The 12,545-nt window shown below is 40.1% G+C and overlaps 1 protein-coding gene across 1 annotated transcript in view; it reads right to left on the bottom strand.

Moving 5' to 3' along the window:
- The window catches only part of LOC309401894 (uncharacterized protein), a 395,822-nt gene that overhangs the window by 148,671 nt on the left and 234,606 nt on the right, over positions 1–12,545 (bottom strand). The gene's annotated exons all lie outside the window — the stretch shown is intronic.

Consider the following 12,545-nt stretch of genomic DNA (forward strand, 5'->3'; position numbering starts at 1 on the left):
AGGGGCGTTTCTAATGTATTTTTAAATTTTAAAAATTTTAAATCTAACTTTAACTATTGTACAGTAAACTATGGCTACCTCCTCCAGCCACATCTATATTTATTTTATATTTATATTATGTATATTTACTGTTTTTAATATGACTGTACACCGCCCCGAGTCCCTTCTGGGAGAGGGGCAGTCTAGAAATTAAATAAAAGTTAAAGTTAAAGTTAAAGTCCACTAAGTCATGTCTTAGCTCAGGGATGTCAAATCTAAGGCCTAGGGCAGCGATGGCGAACCTTTTTTGGCTCCCGTGCCATAAGTGAGGGGAGCGCAGGGGGGTCGTGTGCGGGCGTGCCGCACCCATAATGCAATGCGTGACCCCCCCAGTGCACATGCGCGCACTACAGGTGCGACCCCCCATTTTTACATGCTTTTTTCACCCTCCCCAGGCTCCAGAGGTTTTATAGGAACCTGGGGAGGGCGAAAACAGACTCCCTTCCCCGGAGGCTTCATGAGCTTCCCTGACGCCTTCGGAGCGCTCAAAACGACCCTCTGAGCAAACCGGAAGTCACTTCCTGTTTGCTCGGAGGATCATTTTGAGCGCTCCGAAGGCTTCAGGGACCGTCCCGAGGCTTCCCTGAAGCCTTCGGAACGCTTAAAACAACCCTCTGAGCAAACCGGAAGTGACTTCCTGTTTGCTCGGAGGATCGTTTTGAGCGCTCCGAAGGCTTCAGGGACCGTCTGGGGGCTTCCCTGACGAAGTCGTTTTAAGCGCATGATTTCTGCCCTTGCATGTTCTACAAACTTAATTGTTTATTTAATCAAGAAATCATGACTCAGTAAGGTATACTGCTTAACATGCCTGAATACAAACAATGTGTTTTACAAATGAATGATGAGAGCAGGAAATTGCTAAATTCAAAGTAATTATTTGTAAGTAATTATGCATAAGTAATTACGTACGATAGTTATGCTACACTTTTTCATAATAAGGATGCCTTTATTCAGAGCTAGATAATTTAGGCAGCAGAAATCCAGATGACCACAATAGGGCAACAAAGGGATACAGAAAACAGATTCTTTACTCCAATTTAATTTTATGCAGGTTTTTATAATCCAAATCTGATAATCTTTATCATGCTGAGGAAACCTAATCAGGAGATTTTTTTTATTGCTGGGTTTTTTGCTTGCTTGCTTTTGAATATTGTTTTATGATGGAATTTATAATACTCCAGAGTGGATGTAGTAGAAAAACTGTACCCTGTGTGCATAATTACATATTTCCTTTGCAAGCTATCATAAGTTCCAGCATTTCAAAATCAACCACAATTCCACTGAGAAACAAAATGCTACACCTTACAAAGATTGTAAATGTTTTTGTCACATCCAAGGGAGCTTTCATATACCTTCAGCTCTCTGTTTGCTGTGTTATTTTCATACACTCTTTTACAATTGTTTGATGCCAAACTATTTCTTTTTTAGTGAATCCTACAATACGCTTTTTCTTGCCAAAACTATTATGGGAAGAATTGTTGCAATATTACTACTGCTCTGGACCGCATGATATGGTACAACTATTATGTCATCATATACCCCAAGATGTAAAAGCAAAACAAAGGAAGCAATGAATCCTAAGTTATCTTGAGAATTTGGTTATGGAATGACCTAGTAAATTCATTAAACCAACTTTAAGGAATGTTTTAATAAATCTAAAAAACATCTCCTGATCATCAGGTGCCATATTTCCTCTATTTTCTTTTTAAAATCCGCTATTCACTACGTTGCTACTGTACAACAGACCTATATATGTAATATGTAAAGCTCAAAATTATATCTCAGTTGTTTTAAATGGCCCTGCTTCCTGCAAGGATTCTTACACACATATTTAATAGCAGATTAAAATCAGGAAGAGTGAGGTCCATTATATTGATAGCAAGTTCTTTATTCTGTTGAAATTAATTGGAATTACAGAGAATTTTCTTTTGTAGTTGAGATACAACATTTTGCTGTTTGGAATATTTAAAAAAAAGAGATGCAGAACTTGAACGACTGAATCCATATGAGGTTTTCAAAAGGAACCAAATTGAGATTTTACTGGATAGAAAGAACAAATTACAGTACTAAACATCTGGGAAGTAAATGCTGCTATGAATCTAAAAATTTAGCAGCATACAAATATAGTAAGAGAACTTATATATAAATGAAATTAACTATTTTTGTATTGGTCCTATTCTCTACTTTTTGAATTTGCCTCCTGGGTAACCTATTCTATGATTTCTTTCTTTCCTATTATCTACTTTGAGCCTCCCTCAGGAAACTTCCTATATTGAGATGATGGTGAAAAGTGGAAATAAAATTTGTCCAGCTGACCTTTGGATGTTTTGGAGCGCAGCTCACTGAAAACCCTTTGGTCATGCTTGCTGATAAATCTGGAAGCTATAGTTCCAAGACGTCTGGAAAGTACCAGGGTGGAAAAACTTGAAATAGAGGAAAGCCCTGTCCGTCCCTAAATTGATCTTCAATTATAGTTCTGTTCGGCAATTGTTACTTTCATTCATTCACCAGTAAGACACTGGTGAAGTGGATACAGCAGTGTCTGCCTTTTCTGTGTTGTATGAGAAGAGCACATCTCTCTTCCACTCTCCTTATCACTTTCTTTTTTTGGAAAAAAAAATAATTTGATTGGTTTTTAAACATTTATGGGAAAAGGTAAAGGGGTACACAGAAAATTTTGGCAGCTCCCACGCTAGTGGTAGAAATCCCTTGAAATCTCACAATTTTTACAATATTAAAAACAACGTATAAAAGATAAGCAAAAAACAGAATCTTATTCTACATTGTATCAACCATGTGTTCAATCATTTTTCCTTTGTCACTTTCTAGTATATCAACAATTACAAATATTTCAAATACTTTTATTTTTGTGACTGAGCCTTTTCGATATTGCTCCTTCCTCCCTGCCCCCAGGTGAAGCCACAGCCCCCCCTCCTTCATATCTTGTACCTTGCTACCCTTTTCACTACTTTCCCTGTGTTCGTCTTCTAGGAGAGAGAAATGTTTTTTTAATGAAGGCTTCAGCCTCCTGCACTGAATTAATTCTAATTCTATTTCCCTCCCAAAAGATCAACATTCCCTCTGGCAATAACCATCTAAACCAAACTCCTTTATTGTATAATTTCTTTGATAAGGAGGAATACTTCCTCCTCCTTTCTCTTATCTTTTTCGGAATTTGCTTAAGAATTGTGATTTCTTCATCTTTATATTTTAGTGGTCCCTCCCTTTGGGCCCCAAGCACCTCATCCCTTGTGGTCGTCCTGAGAAATTTAACATGTACCCCCCTTGGAACATTATGACTTCTATCATAAGCTGAATTAATCCTGTAAACCAGATCCATATCCCACCACAGCTGTTCTTTGTCTCTCTTAATGTATTCTGCTAAAATTGTACTCATAATATCCTTAAGGTCTTCATTTTCTGTCTCTGGTAGGTTCTGAAATCTGAGAAAAAAAGACATTCTTTCAAATTCTATTTTTGCCATAAAGTTTTCCAGGTCTACATTTCCCTTCCGGATTGCCTTAACCCCCTCCCCAGCCCAGCCTCTCCCTCCTCCAACACCACAATTCTCTGTTTGTTTTCTGAAATATGATGTTTAACATCTCTGAGTTCATCTTTGAGATCTGTCACCTCTTTTTTCAACTCATTTTGACCCCTCATAATTTCTTCAAACATTTGGGTAACAGACAGCTCTTTTGGGCTCTCTCCAGACCCTTCTTGTTGTAACAATGAAGTAATTTTTGTTTGCTGCATGCTTGGACTGGAGGTGGCAGACACAGGAGCCGAAAATGACTTGCCCGTTGGTGGTTTCTTAGGCCCCATTTGTCTAAGTTCAGAGATGCATATAAGTCTTTTACAAAGACTATGGTGTCAGCGGATTGCGCAGCTGTGCCAGTCCAAGGAGGCAGGCAAATCCGAAAGCGAAGAGTTAATTCTCCTTCACAGTTCCAAGGCACTGAGGCACACCAGAAAGGGAAAAGTCGAATAATCAAAGTCCAGAAAGACCACGTAACAGGGGGGTCCTGGTCTCCCTCAGAGAGGGTAATAAAACAATACCAGAGGGTTTTTTTTTCGAAGGTAGTTTCAAAAGGCAGACTTCATTTGTAAGTGCAAAAAGAAAGATGGAAGGGAGCCACCTTGGCTCCTCCTTTCACAGGGAGAAGAACGGAGGTCTCCATAAAGTTTTTTTAAAAAAAAGACAGCTCAGCAATCATCTCTTGCAATTGTGATAGCGATCTTTCTCACATAGTTAGTTCAAGTGACGAGTCAGCCTTTGTTCTCTCTCCATCCCAATAGAGAGAGAGATAGTTCAAATGCCGCTTAATCCGAGGGGGGGTAAAGAGAAGAAACACCCCCCTCTAATCTTCAGTTTCAAATAAGTTGAACACGAACTTACAGTAGTCTGCTGCTTATCCTTTAATGATGATTAAGGAGATCAGGATGGCTCCCCCACCACCAGCATTCAGCCGCTCTTCCTTGGATAAACTCCTTCCTCCTGGAGCCCATTCGTCGAAAGAGTGTCCCAAACCCCCCCTCCGCTCCCCAGCTCCTAGGCGGGGCTGAAAAGACCCCCGCCGGCTGCCGCCGCTTCCGGGAGGTTTCAGCGAGCCGCCCTTCGTCAGGAGACCCCTCCAAGGCCCCCTGTGCTCCTTACAGAGCCAACCGAGGAGACGAGCGGCGGACAGCACGTCCGTCGCCAGCAGGAACTGGAAGTGATCTCTCTCCTTATCACTTTCTATAGAGGGATAATTGAAAGTATCCTGTTATATTGTATTACTGTGTGGTTTGGAGGTATTACTGTTTTGGACAGGAAGTGTGCAGTGGTGAGGATGGCAGAAAAGATTATTGGAAGTTTACTTCTTTCTATTCAGGACATGGCATATGAGTGCTGCTTGACCAGGGTCCACAGTGGATGCTACATCCTTTCCTTGACCGTTTTTCTTTGTTACCGTGTGTGTGTGTCTGTGTGTAAGCCCAATTGGGCCTATTATCCAGGGAGGTCTTATTTTCAGGGAAACAGCGTATGTATGTATGTATGTATGTATGTATGTATGTATGTATGTATGTATGTATGTATCTACTCTCAGATATTTGGGCGGGGAGTACAGAATTTTGACATGTATTATTTCTTGCAACTCATTGGGTGAATTTTGAAAGAACAATTTGTCAGTCAATACTAGGTTTTTTATGGAAAGGGAAGAAGTCATCCAGGGCAAGATATGGCAGGATATCTTCTTCCTGAAGGAATCTGGCTGGGAAATCTTGGGGATGAAACAGACAATTGCTATGTTACAGCTGGAGTATAAAAACAGTTACCTTTGTAAGTCTTTCGAAATAATCCAAGTCTGACCATGGTTTACAAAGGCTTAGTTTACTACTATGTGCATAAAGAGACAATCATACTGATTCTATCATTGTTTTATTAATAGAATGTGAGTTTTGCATACATATTAGAATATGCAAATTATAATATTATTAATAGTTCATTAAAATATATATACAGAAATAGACACAATCCAGTACTACCAACATCAAATACATGAAAACCAGTGGATTTTTATTGCATGAAGTCTTTATATATCTGACCATTTTTGTATATTTTTGTATAATATGATATTCATCCCCTCTGAAACCAGCAAAGCTAGGATTTTATTAACTTCTGTAGTTTTTGCTGCTGTTTAATCCTACTATATATATGCTTTGGAATTATCTTTTTTTAATAATTAAAAGGAAAAAATAGTAATTGTATAAAAACATGAAACACTTGATTGCTGTGCCTGGAAAAATAATTGGAGGGTGAAATTCTCAATTCAAAAAATTTAGAAGCTTGAAGATGTAAATCAATCTGTATGGCATCTCCTAGAATCTATCATTTTATCCAAGGTGGCTGGGAATTCGAACAATTATAGGGCAATATATCTAAAGAACAATGGATTAGAAAAGATTGAAATATTTCCATGAGCCCATTTATTCCATGCAATTCTTCTGTACTTGCTTCTCTCCTTTACTTCTGTTTTTTTTATTTCCCACCTTCCTCAATATTTTATTCCAACTTCTCAAACTCTTAGTAATTTAGCCTTTAACGTAAACAGATGCATTATGAAAGCAGCAGCAGTCCAGCATATTAGTTGCTGATGGCAAAAGCAAGATTTAAGCCAAGAGAGAGAGAGGGAGGGAGGGAGGGAGAGAGAGAGGGGGGGGGTAGCAGAGCCAATTAGTGTCAAATGACTTAACCTAATTTTTATCCACCATTTTCCATTTGGTCACTTTTCCAAAGCAAAAATCAAATTAGACTGTAGGGCCTCTCTGCATTGTATATCAAGAGAAAATTTATAATGCAGAGAATATAATGCTTAATGCATTTTATTTGGGGGGACCACAAGTTCTATAGATTGGTTGTGCAGAACTACAAAACATAAAATAATTTTGTTCTTTGAACTGTTTAACCAGCTAGAGAGTGAAACTAGGCTATCACTGCCCTCTGCTGGATATACAAAGTACTGCCCGTCTGTACATTTATAAGAGTTATTATTAAAGTCTATTGCTAAATAGTTGGCTGATTACTTCAAAATAATTGTCTGGAATTCTGTCTTTTAGCTATTGCATATGGCATAATGCTGTGTCACGATGTTAAAAAGTTTGCTAGGTCTGAACTGCCTAAACTGACATTCAAGAGTTAAACTAAGAAAGCTTTATTGCGCAGGTCATAAAACAAAATGTTATCTGAAAGTGATTTATTGCGCACACGTTACACATTCCAAAATTCTTCTCTTCTTTGTTCGGCAGCCAACTTGGCAAACGTAGCTTTCATTATCAAAATGTAACCATTAGTTATTTTCTGTTTCATTTACTTTTATTATTTTCGTATTAAAGTTTGTTTATTAATTAGAATACTTTTAAAGACTTTTATTTTTCTCAATATCTCAAAAGATATGCGGAAGGGAATCAGCCACGGTCCATTGATCTCAGATATCAGGCGTTTTTTTTCCCCTGACAACTTGGTAGCAGAGTTTTGGTTTTGATGATACCAGCTGAGATGGTTACAATTTATGGCTGTATTTTCTCTTCGTGCTATCTAAAGATAACCGACTAAGCCTAATTAGCAATGTCGGAGAAAAAGAAAAAAAAGAAAAGGAAAGATGGGGCGAGCACAGATGAATCAGCTTCCTCTGACGAGGAGGCTTCCTCGGACACAGAGAAGCAAAAACCTTCAAACGTATTCCAGGAGCAACAAAGTGCCGAGCCAGATATGGGGGAAGGAGCTACAGGACGCGACATCCACGAAACGAGGTCAGTGGTTCCTCCTTCTAAAATATCTCCAGGAGATTATGAATTTTTGGGGGCCAAGCCAAAACTTCCCACTCTGCCAGAGCCACTCCATTCCCAGACCCTCGCACATTATCAAGATACAATTAATGAACGGCAAAAGTCTAAATGGCAACTGCCGGCAGAGAAAAAATCCTCCCACACAGAAAGCAAAGTCTATGAAATCTCCCCAGATGATGAGCAAGAAATGCAAAGCTATCTTGATCAAATAGAACGTTTCGAAAAATATGCTAGGGACGTGAGAGAGTGCTTTAACGAAATAAAGCGAAGTAGGAGGAGCTCCCCCACTCCCAAAATATCTGAGGACGCCATCTTGTCTTCAAAACAACAGCCTAAGACACACCCCACAGAGTTCATTGGTCAATTAGAACAAAGAGACATGTACACGTCACCGAGGTCACGTGGTCCCTTTGAGTCAACTGAACTTCCGCATACGTATAGACGACTGCAGCCAAAAAGTGAGGCTGCACTGCCATCTGCTGGCGGAGAAAAATCATTAGAGCAAAAGATGAAGCAGTTGGACCAGATTTTTAGAGATTTACCTATGAGCCCTTTAGAAGACAAAACTTTGCCTCTAAAGGTTAAGTCTTCAACACCCCCTGGCGGCGTTGAATCCTCCCTAGATGGAAAAAGGCAAAGCCAAAGGCGAATTCGAGGAAGCCAATTTGATGTTGCCACGCAAAGGCCAATGATGCAACCCCAGCATCCCCTGGTTCAACAACCAGATTTGCAACCAGAGCAACAAATTGTTCCGATGCACATTCCTCAGCAGGTATTCACAGTCACCCCCTTGACTGGTGAGTCCAAGTTAAAGGAGTCAGGAGAGAATTATAAAGCCTGGGTCAGTGAAATTGCGCTCTTGCTTCGAAGAGAAGGCACACATTCCATGGTTTTTAATCCTCCCCCTCAGCCCTGGACGCCTGCAATAAGAGACCTCGAAAACAGAGCAATCACGACTTTACTCATGTCAATGGAAATTGAGATCCAAGGTATCTTTCCACCTGATGCAACTGCCCAAGAAATATGGGCTATTTTGGAAGATTGCTACAGGCCTGTTTCAATTGAATCTTCATGTTTGCTCATGTCTGAGTTCCATGGTTCGAAGTTGAAACCTGGTGAACGAATTGGTGGACATTTGACCAAACTGAAAAGAATGAGAAGTGAATTGAGACAAAATGGCCATGTAATCGATGATATCCAAATGATTAGCATCATCATTAACTCATTGAATTATGAATGGAAAGATGCTGTTGCAAAGATTAACTACGTGCCTATTGCTCAACGCACAGTTAACCACGTTTGCAGACTTTTAGTGGAAGACGAAGCTATCAGGTTAGCTACACCACATCTGCAACGACCTCCAGCATCAAAGGCTCCAGCCAGATGTCCCTTCCGAGGAAGAGGCTACGCTCCAAGGATGCCAAAATGCTACACCTGCAACCGTGTGGGACATGACACCCGGGATTGTCCCCAACGAGTTCCAGCTCCCATCACGTACCAGCCCAGAGGAACAGACTCCAGAGGCAGAGGTAGAGGCGGAAGACAAGGTCGTCGTGGTCCAAGGCGTGATTCACAAGCTCCACTTGACACTGGCCATAACCAACGTTCCACAACCTGATCCAAAGTTCGACAGACGTCTTTTGTGGACTTTAGATAGTGGAGCAGCTGTGCACGTTACCCACAGAAGGGAACTTTTCACAGAGATGGGCGAACCAGAGCCCGAGTATCGAGAACTGTATTCCTTCACCAACCACACTTGCAAGGTTATGGGAAAAGGAACTGTTTACATTGAAGAGCTCGATACACACATCCCTGATGTTTATTACATACCTTCAGCAACCAGTAATTTGCTTAGTCAAAGTCACTTGTCTAGAGATTTAAAGTTCCAGGTTCACCACCTCGAAAAAGCAAGTTACTTAGTTAAAGATGGTGATATTGTTGCTGAAACCATGCTGATTGGTGGTGTTTATTACTTAAAGCCAAAGCCTAAAGGGCAAGCACAGGCAAGTATGCAAACTCCAAAAAGGCACAACGTAGACCCAGAGAGAGTTGTCCCAGAGAGAGAAAACGTTACTGTGCCAAAGGCTCCTAAAGCCAACAAACAGACAAAACAGAAACAGATTGCTCAAAGCAAGCCTGAGGGTCCTCATGAAACTGTTAATGTTGAGAATTCACTAACTGGTAAACCTTTGCATTCCAGGTGTATTCACAAGTGGCACAGAAGATTGGGACATGCCAGTTTCCGTGTTCTTAGAAAGATGCCGGAGTTCGCAAAAGGTTTGGATCTAAAGGGGTGTAAGGTGTTTTTGGATTGTGCGGTTTGCAAAAAGGCTAAATCCAAGGCGGCTGCAATTCCCAAACACGCTACACGCCTGTCAACACGCATTTTTGATTTGGTACACACTGACATAGTGGGTCCTTTCCCACCAACACTTGGTGGCAGAAAGTATTTTTTAACAATTGTAGATAATCATTCTAGATATGGATTTGTATATCCTATGAGAGAGAAATCTGAGACCTTTCAGATCTTTAAAGACTTTGCAGCATTTGTTTCTACACAATACCAAGTTCGCATCGCCAGAATCCAAAGTGACCGTGGTGCAGAATTCATGTCTCAGCGTTTCCAGGACTGGATGCGTAAAAATGGAATTCTTCATCAGACATCTGCTCCATATACACCGGCTCATAACGGAGTCGTAGAAAGAAGACAAGGGGTTCTACAAACCATGATGCGTTGTCTTCTAGAAGATGCCAATCTCAGTAACGCATACTGGGGTGAAGCAATCAAATATGCAAATTACATTGTCAACCGTACTTGGAGCAGTGTAATCAATCAAACTCCTTTCTACATGCTGTATGGCTATAAGCCTGATCTCAAGAACCTCCACATTTTTGGTTCATATGCTATGGTAAACACTCCCTTAAGTCAAAGGAGAAAGGGAGGTACAGTAGCAAAGAGACTGAGATTTATGGGTATTGATGATAATTCAAAATGGTACAAATTCATTGATACTAAACATGTGATTGTCATTTCACAATCTGCTAATTTTGAGGAAGATATTGACTGGTCCAGGATTCATTCCAATGATCCTGAAGTTTATTTTCCTAAAGATGGTGTTCCAGATGCCATGCAGCCTGATGACAATTTGCAGGCAGATATTCCTTCTACCAGTTCTTCACAACCTGATGTTCCGTCTTCGCAAGCCGCGGATGCTGATGCTAGCGACGAACGTGAGGACGAGGATGATGATGATGAAGAAGAAGACTGGACTGATGTTCCTAGACGCTCCAAGAGGGCCACAAAAGGAATCCCTCCACAACGTTATTCATGGCAACTGACAAAATCACCATTACCTTTGATTTGCAACGTTACTCTTCCTCCAGAGACATTCACACAAATCAAACAGCTTCCTGATTCAGAACAAGACAAATGATATGATGCAATGCAGGATGAAATGGACAGTTTAAAGAAACTTAATGTATTCACACCTGCAAAACCTCCAGCAAATAAGAAAGTCATTGGCACCCGATGGGTCTACAGAATCAAGAAGAAACCAAATGGTGAGTCTTTATACAAAGCCAGACTGGTAGCTCAGGGTTTCGCTCAACGTTATCCTGAGGACTACACAAACACTTACTCACCAACAGTCAGAACTGAAAGCGTAAAAATTGCTTTAACCACTGCAACTATTCTTGGTTTAGAAGTTTTTCAATTTGATGTGGACACAGCTTATCTACATGCAGACCTAGATGAAGAGATCTACGTGAGAAGCCCTCCAGGATTCCGAAAGCAAGAAGGGGATACCTGGTTCCTGAACAAAAGTCTTTATGGTCTGAAACAGTCAGGTTTCATGTGGTATTTATGTCTTACTGACAAACTAAATTCAATGGGCTTTATTAAGTCCGAAACTGATGAATGCGTGTTCACAAAAAGATCTAACAATGCATATGAGATAATTCTTGTTTATGTTGATGATATTGTTTATATTGGTCCAAATAAGAAAATGAGTGAGATTTTTGCCAAAAGTTTGCAGAGATACTTCACACTAAAATCTTTAGGACACATTAGCACTTATTTAGGTGTTCAAATTGAAAAGACACAGAAGGGGTTTAGTCTTTCACAAGAGGAGAAAATTGACCACATTCTACATCATTGCAACATGAAAGATGCTAGCACAACAAAGACACCCATGCAAACAGATTTTCACAACTTAACACATGAACCAAGTCCTGAGTTCGAGGATCAAACACTCTATCGTTCAGTCATTGGTTCACTATTATACATTAGTAGTTGGACCAGACCTGACATCGCACTTAGTGTTAATCTTTTATCACGACACGTAGGTAAGGCAACACAATTTCATTGGTCATGCATTAAGAAGTTGTTGAAATACCTGAAACACACTAAACACATGAAGTTATTGCTAGAACCAACACACACTGATCAACCAAAGTTGATTTGTTTTGTTGATTCCGACTGGGCGAGCGACAAGAAGTCACGCAAAAGCACTTCTGGTTACATGATGTTCCTAAATGGTTGTCCTGTTTACTGGCAAGTGAGAAAACAGAGTTTTGTTTCATGTTCATCTACTGAAGCTGAATATGCTTGTGTTTCAGATGCTTGTAATTCTCTAACGTGGTTTGATGCTTTGATCACAGATATCTGGACACGTCCGATTCGACCAATCACCGTGATGGAAGATAATGTATCTGTTGTCTATATTTCTGAGTCACATTTTACAGGTTCTAGGTCCAGACACATTGACATTCGTTATCAAAACACAAAGCAATTAGTTAAGCAAGGTTTTGTTAAATTGCAATATGTTTCTACACATGATTGCAGACATGCTTAACAAACCACTCGCCGCAAATCAACACGAATATCTGCGAAAGAAGATGTGCCTTAATTGATGATTTGATGATGTCAGCCCAGACTAGCAAAAGAAGGGGTGTCACGATGTTAAAAAGTTTGCTAGGCCTGAACTGCCTAAACTGACATTCAAGAGTTAAACTAAGAAAGCTTTATTGCACAGGTCATAAAACAAAATGTTATCTGAAAGTGATTTATTGCGCACGCGTTACACATTCCAAAATTCTTCTCTTCTTTGTTCGGCAACCAACTTGGCAAACGTAGCTTTCATTATCAAAATGTAACCATTAGTTATTTTCTGTTTCATTTA

This window comes from Natrix helvetica, assembly GCF_964273705.1.
Source record: "Natrix helvetica genome assembly, chromosome: Z".
Taxonomy (NCBI): Eukaryota; Metazoa; Chordata; class Lepidosauria; order Squamata; family Natricidae; genus Natrix; species Natrix helvetica.